Source organism: Anomaloglossus baeobatrachus, chromosome 4 (genome assembly GCF_048569485.1).
Source record: "Anomaloglossus baeobatrachus isolate aAnoBae1 chromosome 4, aAnoBae1.hap1, whole genome shotgun sequence".
NCBI lineage: Eukaryota > Metazoa > Chordata > Amphibia > Anura > Aromobatidae > Anomaloglossus > Anomaloglossus baeobatrachus.
This window is the reverse complement of record NC_134356.1, coordinates 660824149-660839440: the sequence shown is the minus strand read 5'-3', so window position 1 is coordinate 660839440 and position 15292 is coordinate 660824149. Positions and strand designations below refer to the sequence as shown.

The window sequence follows — 15292 nt, the reverse complement described above, 5'->3', positions numbered from 1 at the left end:
ACAAACATGGGGGGTAGCCACCCACAAGCAACAGAGAAGTGGGGGGAGGAACAGCCCACAAGGGGGAATCAGAAGCAACACAACAGTTAGGGGTTCTCCAGCAGGAGAGGAATAGAGCAGTTGGGTTTTACCAGTGGCTCCGGTGGGACGCAGGAGTCAATACAGTTGCCCAGGGGAGAGCTTCATTGCTCCTTTGGGATCGGCGTAGAGCAGGGTGGCAGAATCCTAGGGTGGATCATACTTCAGGTTGTCCACCAAAATCCAAGGCTATTGCATGTCTTTCCAGCCCCCACAGTTCCCAGAGCACAGTGCTACATAGGGCCTGGGGTCGTGTTCCAAGGCAGGACCCATAACGGACCTGTGGCACCTGCATACGGGACGGGAGTAAACACTTTTCAAGAACCGGGGTCCCCAACAAGCTTCAGGCCACGGGGATCCAACACCAAACGCAAGGAGGAAGGCCCCACCGTCCGCTGTACCGGTTCTGGCCTCCAGCGGATCCAGGATCGACTGGGGCCCATCACGACGGTGACCGGCACGTCACAAAATCAAACCTCCATTATCATCCCCTTCTTTATTGTACACCTTGGGGCCACGAAACCAGGCAAAAGGGCCACCCCGTGACACACCCCTGACCAGACATCACCGGTCCAGTGACGAGTAACTTAACCCCTTGCCCCGCGGGTGCTACAAACACGTATGTCTTTATAAAATCTGAAATGCCAAGGGCCTATGCATACACTGACGAGCAAAAGGGTAACAAAGTTTTGAATCTTTAACTTTCAGTCTCTAAATCTCACCATCCACTCCAGCTTTGAGCGTGAGATGACCTTCATCTTGGCTATCTCATACATAAATGTGACTTGCAGCTATTTATCAAATGATTAGTTATGCAGATTCTTGTCATGTCACTGTATTGTTACTGTTTTGCTTCTGGTGGTGGAAAAATATTTTTCTTCCTGTATAAAACAAATTGCAACATTTTCTCACATTCCCTAATAGCTCAGTGTGTTATTAGGTTGATTCTCAAGCAAAAGGTCACTGGTGTGAATCGAGGACCAGCCATGAAGAAGATTTCCCAAGAAAAGAGAAACATCATCATCCAGCTCATTGATAGTGATATCTCGGCCAAGAAAATGATCAAACTGCATCATGTGAGGCAATGACAGCTGGAAGAATAAAAAAAATGAAGTTTGTCCATCCATTCAAAAGCCAAGAGGTGGATGTTCAGGTAAAATATTGAAGTCAATAAGTCGCTCATCACAAGGTCTATCTGTTCTGGTGGAACAAACATGGCATTGGAGGCGACTTGTATGCTTCGTAGTAGTGAGATGACAGACATCCATGCAGACGCACATTACACAAGTCTGGAATGGTGGCCCAAAAAAAGGTGAAGAAGCCTCAACTTCAATATCACCATGAGAAGCGTTTTACAGTTTGCAAAAAAGTATGAAAAGTGGAAGATTGGAAACGGGAGATTTGAACGGATGAGATGAAAGTCAATAAACAGCTCTGATTGGGGCAAATGGGTCTGGAAGAAACAAGGGAAAAAAAGGGCTAACTGATCGAGAAACTGAAGGAACTGTCAAGTTTGGTGGAGGAAGCCTGATGATATGGGGATGTTTCACAGCCAAAGGCGTTGCATACTTGACCAGGATAGATGGTGGTCTTGTGGCGCCCTGGACTAGCCAGGTCGTCACAGGTACTACAACATGACACCCCCACCTCGAGATAGGCACATCAGTCAGACACAAAATCCTTGTTGCCTCCCTCCAGGGGCTGATGTCCACACCAGGTGGGGTGGAGCCAGGCAGTTGGCCCCACCCACTGAGGAGTTCACGGTCCTGGAGGCGGGAAAAGGAAGTCAGTTGAGAGAGTAGAGAACAGTTGAGAGAGTTGAGTAAGGGAAGGAGAAGGAGTAGTGGAGGAGAAAACTGACAGTGTCCGGGTACATGGCCCGGGCACTTAGAGCAAGGTTGGCAGACAGTAGTGGCCGTCTGCAGGAGAGGCAGATTAACACGGAACCGTAGGACCGAGGACGGGCGGTGGCCCGCCGGTACCGAACCGGGGAGCGAAGTGAAGCTAGCAGAAACCGGCAGGGCCTGCGGACCCCGACCAGGCTTGGAGTCGCCGTTAAATAGGTCAAATCAGTCAGTGACCGGAACCCCAGGGGTTTCCTAACAGCCAAGACCCGAGTGAAGGCAACCGTCCAACCAGCAAAAGGAAATACAGCTACCGCCACAGCTAGAGTTCCAAGAGCCAGAGCCTGCGGGCAAAAGGGCTCCTCCGGCACATATCCACGCTGGGGAGCGGGTTACCGGTGGGAAGCCATCGGGACCGAACATACACAAAGGTGCAGGGAAAGGCAGCCACCACCAACCGTCCGGGAGAAACCACAGCAGCCGGCTGCGGGACCCGTCCATCCAGCCGTTTGGTTTACCAGAGACTTTGCATCCATTTGTGGCTGAGTGAGTACTACCGTGCCATCCGGCACCGCGCTGCGCAGTCCAAGTGACCCTGCACCTTGCTAACCCTGCCTTCCCGTCACCTCACCGGGACCACCAACCCCCTACACATGGAGGGGAGAGAAACATCCCAGCTGCTCCCTGCCATCGCACCCGGGATCCCCGTCAATAGCAGCGGTGGTGCCCAACCTCACCACAACCCGTGGGTGGCGTCACGGACCAAATCCCCAAACCGAACTACCCCCTTTCACTCACGGGCGAGGAGTGCTGCTCGAGTCCCCGGATCCGGCCCACCGCTCAAGCCACCGAGCAGCAGCAGCGCCGGACCCGAGCGTGGTGAGCGCAGCGCCCCGCCGCCCGCGACAGTTTCACTGCTGAGCTCTATGTGAATGTCCTACAAGACTAGTTACTTCATACACTCCAGTACTATGGGTGTGAAAAGGACGACATAGTGTTCTAGCAGAACAACGACCCGAAGCATACGGCAAGACTGGAGAAGAAATGGTGCAATGAGAAAGAAGTAGAGAGGCTAATTTGTCCCCACAGTCCCCAGACCTTAACACAATCCAATACTTGTGGGGGAAGAAAAAGCTGTATACATCCCCAAGTGAGCCGACCAGTATACACCAACACTGGGAACATGTAGAAGAGACCTGGGAACAGATTTTTGATCGAGACATGCTTTAATCTGATTGAGAGCCTAGAGGGATTCAGGCAGAGGTAAAAACAAAATGTTAATTTACCAAATACTAATGAAATGATAAAAATTTAAATTTACATTTTGTGGAGCAAAACAGTAACAATGCAGAGACATGACAAGAATCTGCATAACTAATCATATGCTAAATAGATGCAAGTCACATTTATCTATGAGATAGCCGAGATTGTCTATAACAAGAAGGTTGTCTCACGTTTTAAGCTGTAGTTGATGGTTAGGAATGAAGCCTCAAAGTCAAAAGTTCAAAACATTATCATTTTTGCTCATCAGTGTATGACCAACATTCAGGTGAGGGCACAGTCCAATTTTTGCAGCAGAGACAATCAGACTCTAGTTACTCCATAGGGGCCCATCAGGTATTATTTGAGGTTTTGATACTGTATATTTAATGATATTCTTCCCATTGAAAAAATGGGGAGGAAAAAGCAGGCATTAAATAGAGCCGTCCTTATATCTCATCTTATTTAGTAAAGGATGAATTTAGGCAAAAAATAATCATAGTTAATAGATAATTGTTGACTATGTTTCCTGTTTATTGGCCATTATTGTTATTATTCTTTTGTCCAACAAGTCAAATGAAAACAAAAATGGTCGATAAGGCTCAAATTTCTGACCGGTAATTTATGATATTGTGAGATTAATGCTTCTAAAGTCCTCTCTCTGACAATTAAATGCTCTAAGTTGTATATTTAAGGAGTTAGTAAAAAAGAGTGTACAGAGGTCCTTTAGCCTCCTAAGGTGCCACGGCTTGAGTCAAAGTGCTATACACTGCAATATAAGACAATGCCTATAGAACATGGATACATGTACCTGACCAAAGTAATACCAAGTATAAGTGATCCTGCCATTCTACATTCCAATGAACGTTTTACCACGGGCTTCATCAAGGAGTGATGCGGCAATCTTATATGTGTGGATTCTCCGAGCCGGTACGCCAACTCCCTATATTCAATTGCCCTTGTCTGTTTGAGGTGGGAGTACACTTGAAGCTTTGACTCCTGGCACCTCCGAGGTCAAGGCAACATCAACAACATGATCAGATTACCTGATCAGCCTGCTGACGTCACTCCAGCTCCGCAAAGGAGGAGGACTGCAATAAGGTAAGTACTCCAATGGACACTAACATACAGGGAAGTTTTCTTGGGCATCAAGAATGTGGGAATGTGAGGGGACTGAATGGGGGGAAAATGTATTAGGGGACAAAATGGGGGGGGAATGCATGAGAGGACAGTATGGGGGGTGGAATGTGTGAGGGGAAAGTGTGATGGAGCAATATGCAGAGAGTTGAGAGGGGACAGTATAGGGTAAAAATATAAAGGAATACTATGGGGGGAATTGTAAGGTGCCAGTATGGGGGAAACATTTGAGGGGACTGTATGGGGAAACGTGTGAGTGGGCAGTATGAGGAAGAAAGAGAAAGCACAGTATGTGGGGAAAGTGTGAGAAGATACTATGAGGAGGAAAAGTGTGAGGGAACAGTATGGGGAAAGGTGTGAGGGGACAGTCTGGGGGAAAAGTGTGAGGGGGAAATCTGGGGGGAAATGTTAGGGGACAGTATGGAAAGGAAAGTGTGAGGGGACAATCGGCGGAAGTATGAGTGGACACTGTGGGGGAAAAATGTGAAGGGAGATAATGGGGAGAAAAGTGAGAGAGGACAGTATGTTGGGAAAGAGTGAGGTGACAATATAAGGGAAATAGGTTTGAGGGAACAGAATGGGTAGGGAAAGTGTGAGGGGACCGTATGATTGTTGAGAATGTAAGGTGACAGTATGGGGAGAAGTATTGGGATAGTATGGGGGAAGGTGTGATGGGGCAAAGCATAGTGACTGGGCAGTTTTGGGGCAGTATAGAGATGGTAGCATGGAGGAACAGTTTGTGGGCACAGAAGTGGACAAAGTGGGCAAAGAGTTGACAGAATATAGATGGGTGGATTATGAGGAATGGGAAGAGTATAGAGACTGGGCAGTACAGGCAGGACAGAGTGTCATGGGGCAGTGTGATGATGGTCCAAGATGGAAATGGGACACTTAAGAAAAGGATTGTGAGGCAGTTATAGCGAATAAAGGTGGACAGTGTGGCAGTTACAGCTAATTAGTATGGACATTGGTCGTTATTGTTCATAACAGGACAGCACCGTGGATCAGTGGTTAGCACTGAACCCTGACAGCACTGGGGTCCTGGATTCAAATCGCAGCAAGGACAACATCTGCAAGGAGTTTGTATGTTCTTCCGGTGTTTATAAAGGGTTTCCTCTGTGTACTCTGGTTTCCTACCACACTGCAAAGACATACTGATAGGGATTTTAGATTGTGAGCCCCAATGGGGACAGTGATTATGACGCTTGTAAAGCGCTGTGGAATTAACGGTGTCCCATAAGTGAATAAAATAAGTAAGGGCAGACAGTGCTGAGGCCATATGCCATAAGAGTGACAGTGTGTGGGTCATATTTTGTGCAGACAGCACAGTGACGGTCAATTATTTACAGCATAGGGCAGATATTTTTATTCAAGAGCTTTTTAATAAGACTGATATTTTTAAGGGCATTGTGTCGGAATGTGCTACAGAAGACCAGAGAAGATGGAAGTCTACAGAGACGAGCTGTGGATGTGAAAAGTCTTTATGGTGTCTGGACAAGATGGAGAAAAAATGAAAGAGAATGACTACAATCAGAGAAGACTTCACTTGTAATGTACCTGGATGTAAAGATTTATTTGAAATACTGACTACACCTCGATAAAGGTAAAATATATCTTTGTACAGTGTTAGCCAGTAGAGATAAAAAATTGGTGAAAAGAACTGAAGTCCTCAGTGGTTAATACCTTTTAATGGCTAACACACTGACTACACCTCATCAGTACTGTGGTTCTTGTATGGTTTGCAGTCTGATGATGGCTGTTAACAACTCCCAGTACCTTTTTACCATTGTTAAGGACATACTGGGAGTTGTAATGTGATACAATTGTATATGGGGCTGAACTGACACTGCAGTTGGATGCTGTAATAAGTTTGGTTATGTATTCATGTACTGATGGTGGTTCTGTTTATGTATACATGTACTGATGGTGGTTCTGGTGATGAATTCATGAACTGATGATGGTTTTGTTGATGTAGTCATGTAGTGATTGTGGTTATAGTGCTGTATTTCTGTACTATTTGTGGTTCTGGTTATCTATTTATGTACTGTTATTGATTCCAATTATGTACATGTAAAGCAATGCATAACTTTTCATATAATGTGATACATGGTTATGTTAATAAAATATTGTGCAAGTTAACAATTATTATATCCATAGGATAATTAATCTTAAAAATTAAGCACTCTGGAATGCCAAATTTTAATAGTTTTAATATACTATTAGGATTTGGCTATGCTAGCCAGTTACAGCTGTCATCACATGACAAATCCATATGCGATTTTTATACAATTAGATTTTATTTGTAAAATGTTATTCTTCCTCAGCAGAAAGAATCTTTATTTTGGTTGTACACTATATCTCAGGTATATCTTCCCAGAAGTTAGTTCTTTAGTGAAAACACTGCATGTGAAGATCTTGCTAGCTTTCTCCTCAGGAACATTTGGAGGAACCATAACTCTGTCACCAAGCTTCCAGTCTACAGGTGTTGCAACATTGTGGTGGACCATTAGCTGAAACAACCATCAAAATCTCATTGTTGACCTTCTCATCAGGGTCCAGCATATCCAGTTTTACAGCAAGGTCTCTTTTGCTCTTATGAGGTCAGCAATTATTGAGAAAGACAGGATCGCTGTGGGCTCTATACAATTGTGAGAATTTATGTCCTTGCTCCTGCCGAGATATGGCACAGAACGTATTCACAGGGTGATCATGTGGACATTTTGCTTTTTGAGTTCTGGTGCCATCTTAACAGCCCACCCCTGCTCTGTGGCATATATGGCCCTCGGATGTGAGAAAAGAACATCCCATGAGTTTTACAAAAATTCATGGAACCAGATTTTTTTGATTGTTATATGCAAATCTCATATGAGCAATTATATGGTGACACCTCAAATCACCTTGACTGTGCATAAGATGAGGCGCCACACTAAATGTTTGCGCCAGCTGCAGGAAAATCTAGATTCCCCTCTAGGTAAAACAGACTTAAGGCCGCTTTACACGCTGCGACATCGCTCAAGCGATCTTGTTGGGGTCACGGAATTTGTGAAGCACATCCGGTCACTTTAGCGATGTCTTTGCGTGTGACACCTATGAGCGATTTTGAATCGTCGAAAAAACTGTTAAAATCGCTCATCGGCGACATGCCCCCCTATTCTTGAATATCGCTGCTGCTCGGTGTACGAAGTAGTTCGTCGCTCCTGCGGCAGCACACATCGCTATGTGTGACGCCGCAGGAACGAGTAACCTCACCTTACCTGCTGCCGCCCGCAATGCGGAAGGAAGTAGGTGGGCGGGATGTTATGTCCCGCTCATCTCCACCCCTCCGCTTCTATTGGGCGGCGGTTCAGTGACGCTGCTGTGATGTCGCTGTGACGCTGAATGAACCGCCCCCTTAGAAAGGAGGCGGTTCGCCGGTCACAGCGATGTTGCAGAGCAGATATGTGCGTGCGACGCTGCCATAGCGATAATGTTGGCTACGGCAGCGATCACACGATATCGCATGTACAATGGGGGCGGGTGCTTTAGCGCTCGACATCGCTAGCAATTGCTAGCGATGTCGTAGCGTGTAAAGCGGCCTTTAGTCAAGCATGTTTCTTTCTTGTAACTATTATTTTTCATCTTCTTCTGGCCTCAGTGCATCTAGCTTCACATAGCTAAGTTCAGTCCTATGCTTACATTGCTAAAACTACATTTCCAAGAAGCAGCTTGCTTCTGCTCAGTGCTGCAGACCCCTTCCTCCCTTTCATGTGGGCTAGGGACAAGCTTAACCATTCTGAGTTATCATGAAGCTAATCTAAATGTAGAATTCAACTTATGCTTATATGTATTCTATTCTCTGTTACAGTATCTTGCCTAGCCGATTTTATCTTCTGCCATCTATATCAGTATAGCTGTTGGTATAATTTTACATTATTGGCTGGTTCTAGCAGAGCTCAAACATTCTATTTTCTACAAGAGCTTGTAATTACTACCCAGTGCTGTATTTTTTTGCCTGCTACTGACAGATCATTTTTATGAACTGCAAATTGGTGCATATAACAAAAGACAATCCTCTGCTATATGCATCAATAGGACACCTTTAAGAGTGTCACATCATTCGTCTCTCAACAAAGGCAACAAACACAGCTAAACTAATCTCAGCACCCCAGTATACAGAGCCCCCATTACCTGAATTAAGCTACTTCTTTCAGTATGTTTCCTCTCAGCCTCCTGTATATAGCCCCATCCAGCAGTACATCGCTCATTTCTGTTCCCTGCATATGGAACCTCTTCCTGCAGTATATCTTTCCTCACAACCCCTGTGTACAGAGCCCTCTCCTGCAATATATTTAGCTTTTCAGCACCTGTGTACAGAGCCCTTTAAAGAGCTCCTTCCTGCAGTATATCTCTCCTCATAGCCCCTGTATATAGACCAGCCTGCAGTATATCACTCTTCTTAGTTGCAAGCAGTCAGGCACCTGGTATGAGCAGTGCACTGTAATAAAGGAGACTAAATAGAGCATGGAGGATCATCCGTGGGGTGCTGATATATGCAAAATTGGGTAGATTTAAAACTGGGTTATATTGGCACAAATGATTAAGTATATAAGTGCATTATTATAACACCATATTGTGATTTTGGGAATACTTGTCACGGCCGGGCGGTCGGGCAGACCCAGGAGGTGGATCCACTGGACCGAACTCTCTGAGATGGTGGTAGGGAGTCCGGCAGCTGAAGCACTGATGGGCAGTAGAACAGTCCGTGCAAGAGAAGGCAGCGGAGGAGTCCCAGGGACCACGGAGTCACAGAAGGTGGTCTTGGTGACGTAGCTCAGGTTCGGAGGCCGAGGTGATATCAGGCGGGGTCCGGAACCTCTGGAGCAAGATGACGTGTCACCGCAGGGATCCGGGATGGTACGGACTGTCAGATGGCAGACGGACAGCGTGCGGGGATCAGGACACGGCAGACTGGATGGCGAGGCAGGTACGGCTCTACAAAGACAGAGAGGTGAGTACAGGCACATAAACACCAAGAGACCTGACTCCTAGCTCAGGGAACACGAAGATCAGGCCCCGCCCCCTTGGACAATGACCCCCTATATACCCTGTACCTGTGCAACCTCATTTCCTGTTAATGGACGCTGGCCCTTTAAGAAAGGGTCAGTGACCGCGCGCGCGCCCTAATGCGCATGCGCGCCGCCCGGGTGCCAGAAGCCAGGGAAGGAGGCTGCGAGGAGGACGCAGGGGAGCCGGCCAGGTCCAGGGAAGCTGTCGGGCGCCGGGATCGGGGGCCCGGAGCCCTGGGACGGACGGAATCCGGTGACTGGGGAGCGGAGAGCGTGGCAGGTGAGCCGGGGAACGGGGGTGAGGACCCGGGGAGCGTGACAGTACCCCCCCCCCCCACGCCCCCCTCCCCGCAACCGGGACATGAAGGCACGGATAAGAGGAGTGCCCACGTTCTCCCTGGGCTCCCAAGACCTATCCTCAGGACCATACCCTTCCCAGTCCACCAGGAAGAACTGTCGACCTCGTACGGTCTTCATGGCCACGATATCCCTTACCGCATAGATGTCATCATCGGCAATAGGAGGAGGGGCCGGACTGGCAGCAGCGGAGAAGGGACCAAGGACAACCGGCTTGAGCAGAGAGACGTGGAAGGAGTTGGGTATCCTCATCGTGGCCGGGAGCTGTAGCTTGTAGGATACCTCATTGATCTTGCTGAGGACCTTAAACGGCCCGATGTAGCGAGGACCCAGCTTGTAGGAAGGTATCTTCAATCGGATGTACTGGGAAGCAAGCCAGACCAGGTCACCAGGAGAGAAACACGGAGGATCCAGACGTCTCTTGTCAGCGTGTTTCTTCATCCGCTGGGAAGCGCGCCCAAGGGACGCTTTGACAGAGTCCCAAATGGTAGCAAAGTCACGAACTGCAGTATCAGCAGCCGGAACATCCGATGAAGGGGATATAGGCAATGGGACGGCGGGCTGGAGTCCATAAACAACATGGAAGGGAGATTCGGAGGATGACTCACTGACGTGGTGGTTATGGGAGAATTCAGCCCAAGGCAGAAGCGAGGACCAGTCGTCGTGATGGGCGTTGACATAGTGACGTAGGTATGAGGTCACGATTTGATTGACCCTCTCCACTTGGCCGTTAGACTGAGGATGGTAAGAAGAAGAAAAGTCCAGAGTCACTCCCAGATGTTTGCATAGAGCCCTCCAGAAGCGGGAGGTGAACTGAGTTCCTCTGTCGGACACTATGTGGGATGGAAAGCCATGCAAGCGGAAGATGTGATGTATATAGGCTTCCGCGAGTTCCTGAGCAGAGGGCAGTCCGGCCATAGGAACGAAGTGGGCCATTTTGGAGAATCGATCAACCACGACCCATATGACTGTGTGCCCGGAGGATAATGGCAAGTCCGTAATAAAGTCCATTGCTATGTGTTGCCACGGGACTGAGGGTATCGGTAAAGGCAGAAGACGGCCATGGGGCAAGTGTTTGGGCGTCTTGTTCCTGGCACAGGAGGAGCAGGCAGAGACAAAAGCAGCGACGTCCGTGCGAAGGGATGGCCACCAGTAATGGCGTACAATCGCACCCCATGTTCTCTTCTGACCAGCATGCCCGGCTGTTTTTGAGGCATGACCCCAGTGTAACACTTTTTGCCTGTCGGTATCGGAGACATAGGTCTTCCCGGGCGGTATCTGGGCTAGGGTAACAGGGGCCACCGGAATGATGTTGCTAGGACAGATGATGGGTTGGGTAGTCTCTTCCTCCTGCTCCATGGGCATGAAAGACCTGGACAAGGCATCAGCGCGTACATTCTTGTCCGCGGGTCGGAAGTGAAGCTGAAAGTCGAACCTGGCAAAGAATAAGGACCACCTGGCTTGCCGTGGGTTCAGTCGCTGAGCGGACCGCAGGTATTCTAGGTTCTTGTGGTCCGTGTAGATGATCACGGGATACACTGCACCTTCCAGGAGGTAGCGCCATTCCTCCAGTGCCAGTTTGACTGCCAAGAGCTCTCGGTCCCCGATGGTATAGTTGCGTTCAGGCGCTGAGAAGCCCTTGGAGAAGAATCCGCAAGTCACCATCTTCCCGGAGGAGGACTTCTGCATGAGCACTGCTCCGGCTCCTGAGGAGGAGGCATCCACCTCCAAGGTGAACTGGCGGTTCAACTCCGGACGGTGAAGTACAGGCGAGGAAGCAAAAGCCCGCTTCAAAGAGCCAAACGCGGCGTCGGCCGCAGGCGACCAGTCCTTTGGATTTGCCTCTTTCTTAGTCAAAGCGGAAAGTGGAGCAGTCAGAGCAGAGAAGTGAGGGACGAATTGGCGGTAGTAGTTGGCGAATCCCAGGAAGCGTTGGATTGCCTTCAGTCCAGAAGGGGGAGGCCAGTTGAGAATGGCGGAGACCTTCTTGGGGTCCATCTGCAGTCCAGTCTCAGAGATGATGTACCCCAGAAAGGGGAGAGAAGACTGCTCAAAGACACACTTCTCATACTTTGCGTACAGACGGTTCTCTCTTAGTCGTCGTAGAACCAGCTGTACGTGCTCTCTGTGGGTTGGGAGGTCCGGAGAGAAGACAAGGATGTCATCTAGATATACTACCACACAGGTGTAGAGGAGGTCTCGGAACACGTCGTTCACCAGTTCTTGGAAGACGGCAGGGGCGTTACACAGGCCGAAGGGCATCACGCAGTACTCATAATGTCCATCACGCGTATTAAACGCGGTCTTCCATTCGTCACCAGAGCGGATGCGCACCAGATTGTAAGCACCCCGAAGATCCAGCTTGGTGAACAGACGAGCTCCTCTAAGCCGGTCAAACAATTCGGGGATGAGCGGCAGAGGGTACTTGTTCTTAACAGTGATCTGATTCAGACCCCGGTAGTCGATGCAGGGACGTAAATCGCCCTCTTTTTTCTTGACAAAGAAGAAACCTGCTCCAGCAGGAGAGGAGGATCTCCGAATGAATCCCCTAGCCAGGCTCTCTGAGATGTAAGTCGACATAGCCCTTGTTTCGGCTGGAGATAAAGGATATATCCGTCCTCGTGGTGGCGTTGTTCCAGGGAGCAGGTCGATGGCACAATCGTAGGGGCGATGTGGCGGCAGTACCTCGGATTCCTTTTTATCAAAGACATCAGCAAAGGACCAATAAGCCGAGGGCAGCCCCGGTAGGTTCTCAGGAACCGGAGGTCGTCGGATGGGTTGTGTGGATTTTAGGCATCTCTCATGACACGAAGCACCCCAGCGGGTGATTTCGCCAGTGCCCCAGCTGACTGATGGTTCGTGAGTCCGTAACCATGGAAGACCCAGCAGGATCTGATGGGACATGTGCGGTAGGACGTAGAAGGCGATGTTCTCGGTGTGAAGAGCACCGATGCGCAGTTCAACCGGCCTGGTGGTCCAGGAGATGGTGTCAGAAAGGGGTCTCCCATCCACAGAGGCAATCACCAGGGGCTTGTTGAGTGGGATAACAGGCACCTGGTATTTGTCCACGGTGGCTTGCTGGATGAAGTTGCCTGCTGCCCCGGAATCAAGATAGGCCTCAGCCGTGAACCGCGTCTCTCCCGTTGTCACTTGCACGGTCCATGTGACCGGATCGGAGAGAGTCCCAGCACCTAGGGTGGCCTCTCCTACCAACCCTAGGCTTTGGAGTTTCCCGGCCTTTCCGGACAGGAACGGAGGAGGTGTGTGCCCTCACCGCAGTAAAAGCAGAGACCCTGGGCAAGCCGCTCTGCTCTACGTTGTGCAGACTGACGCACTCGGTCAATCTGCATGGGCTCGTGGACGGGACTCCCAGCTGTTGAGGACTGAGGTACGGAGGGCTTCTGAGGAGGAGATGAATGCCGTAACGGGCGTCTCTCACGAGATAGCTCTTTGGAGCGCTCCTGAAAACGTATGTCCACACGAGTTGCTAGGGCAATCAGGGCATCTAGGGTGGAGGGCACGTCCCGACCCGCCAACTCATCCTTGATGCGACTCGAGAGTCCCTCCCAGAAGGCGGCTGTTAGGGCCTCATTATTCCACCCGAGTTCTGAAGCCAAAGTGCGAAAACGGATGGCGTATTGGCCCACCGTCAGTGTTCCTTGACGTAGGCGGAGGAGTGATGAAGCAGAGGCAGAAGCGCGTCCCGGCTCGTCAAAGGTGCTGCGGAATGCCTGCAGGAACTGTTGAAGATCCTTGGTCATGGGGTCCTCCTTCTCCCACAAGGGGTTCATCCACGCCAGCGCCTCGCCCTCTAGGTGGGACATTATAAAGGCGACCTTGGCTTGGTCGGAGGCGAACAGATGTGGCAGCTGCGTGAAATGAAGGGAACATTGATTTATGAAGCCCCTGCAGGTCTTGGGATCTCCAGCATAACGAGGAGGTGACGCCAAACGGAGTCGGGAAGCATCTGACGAGGTTGCCACTGGTGCGGGGGCCATGGCTTGCCTGGCGGGGGACCTGGGTGCCGCAGGCGTCATTGATGCTTGTAATGTGTACAGGCGGGTGTCCACGGAGGTCATGAATTGCAGCATGCGGGTCTGGACTTCACGCTGGCGTTGGAGTTCCTCTTGCAGAGCCATTAGTGCTGCAGCGGGATCCATGGCCTGATCTTACTGTCACGGCCGGGCGGTCGGGCAGACCCAGGAGGTGGATCCACTGGACCGAACTCTCTGAGATGGTGGTAGGGAGTCCGGCAGCTGAAGCACTGATGGGCAGTAGAACAGTCCGTGCAAGAGAAGGCAGCGGAGGAGTCCCAGGGACCACGGAGTCACAGAAGGTGGTCTTGGTGACGTAGCTCAGGTTCGGAGGCCGAGGTGATATCAGGCGGGGTCCGGAACCTCTGGAGCAAGATGACGTGTCACCGCAGGGATCCGGGATGGTACGGACTGTCAGATGGCAGACGGACAGCGTGCGGGGATCAGGACACGGCAGACTGGATGGCGAGGCAGGTACGGCTCTACAAAGACAGAGAGGTGAGTACAGGCACATAAACACCAAGAGACCTGACTCCTAGCTCAGGGAACACGAAGATCAGGCCCCGCCCCCTTGGACAATGACCCCCTATATACCCTGTACCTGTGCAACCTCATTTCCTGTTAATGGACGCTGGCCCTTTAAGAAAGGGTCAGTGACCGCGCGCGCGCCCTAATGCGCATGCGCGCCGCCCGGGTGCCAGAAGCCAGGGAAGGAGGCTGCGAGGAGGACGCAGGGGAGCCGGCCAGGTCCAGGGAAGCTGTCGGGCGCCGGGATCGGGGGCCCGGAGCCCTGGGACGGACGGAATCCGGTGACTGGGGAGCGGAGAGCGTGGCAGGTGAGCCGGGGAACGGGGGTGAGGACCCGGGGAGCGTGACAATACTCCTTTAAGGACTCATCTGCTAAAATAGAAGGCACGCAGGGGGAACTGATGTCAGTTTTCTTTGCATGTTAAAACATAACAATGTAGGTACATTTTTATCTTCCTTTTATTCTCTTCTTTTTAGTTTAGTAACTCTTTAAAATGAGACTATGGAAGAAATAAGGTGAGGAGGAAGACCTGCAACCCGATTGCTTGATACTATCGAGATAATGGCGGAGAAGATCCTGATGAACCTATGTAGGCTGCACAAGATCAATAATCCTACAGAGCGTTCATCCATCAAGTTACCATAGCTCGAGATCGAGCTGAAGGCCGTTAAGAAAAGGGGAAAAAAAATTGCGAAATTTACCGTACTTTTCGTATTATAAGACGCACCAGATTATAAGACGCACCCCAAATTTAGAAAAAAAAAAATATGGCGTCTGGCTTATAATCCGGTGGTGTCTTACTGGAGGGGGGGGCAGCAGTGGAGGTGGAGTGGGGCCACAAGAGGCAAGGGTGGTGGTGGAGTAGAGCGGTGCTGCGGGTGGTGCATCGGGTGTCCCAGATACTCGCTGCGGGCACTGTAAGGCAGAAGAAGCATCTAGAAGCTGTCGGCGGTGCGGGCTTCAAAGAAACGGTTCCTGGAGGTGGCGCGTGTGCCGATGGCGCTGTCG

At 50.2% G+C, this 15292-nt stretch overlaps 1 long non-coding RNA gene and 1 pseudogene across 1 annotated transcript in view; one reads left to right on the top strand and one right to left on the bottom strand.

Annotated features, from left to right (window-relative positions):
• Positions 1-14825, top strand: part of LOC142302050 (uncharacterized) — a 32155-nt gene extending 17330 nt beyond the window's left edge. The window contains exons 2-3 of the long non-coding RNA XR_012752920.1: positions 5723-5922; positions 14761-14825. This is a non-coding gene — a long non-coding RNA (uncharacterized LOC142302050). The remainder of the gene's footprint in view (positions 1-5722; positions 5923-14760) is intronic.
• LOC142301209 (peroxiredoxin-6 pseudogene) lies at positions 6656-8090 on the bottom strand (annotated as a pseudogene).
• Positions 14826-15292: the final 467 nt, after the last annotated feature.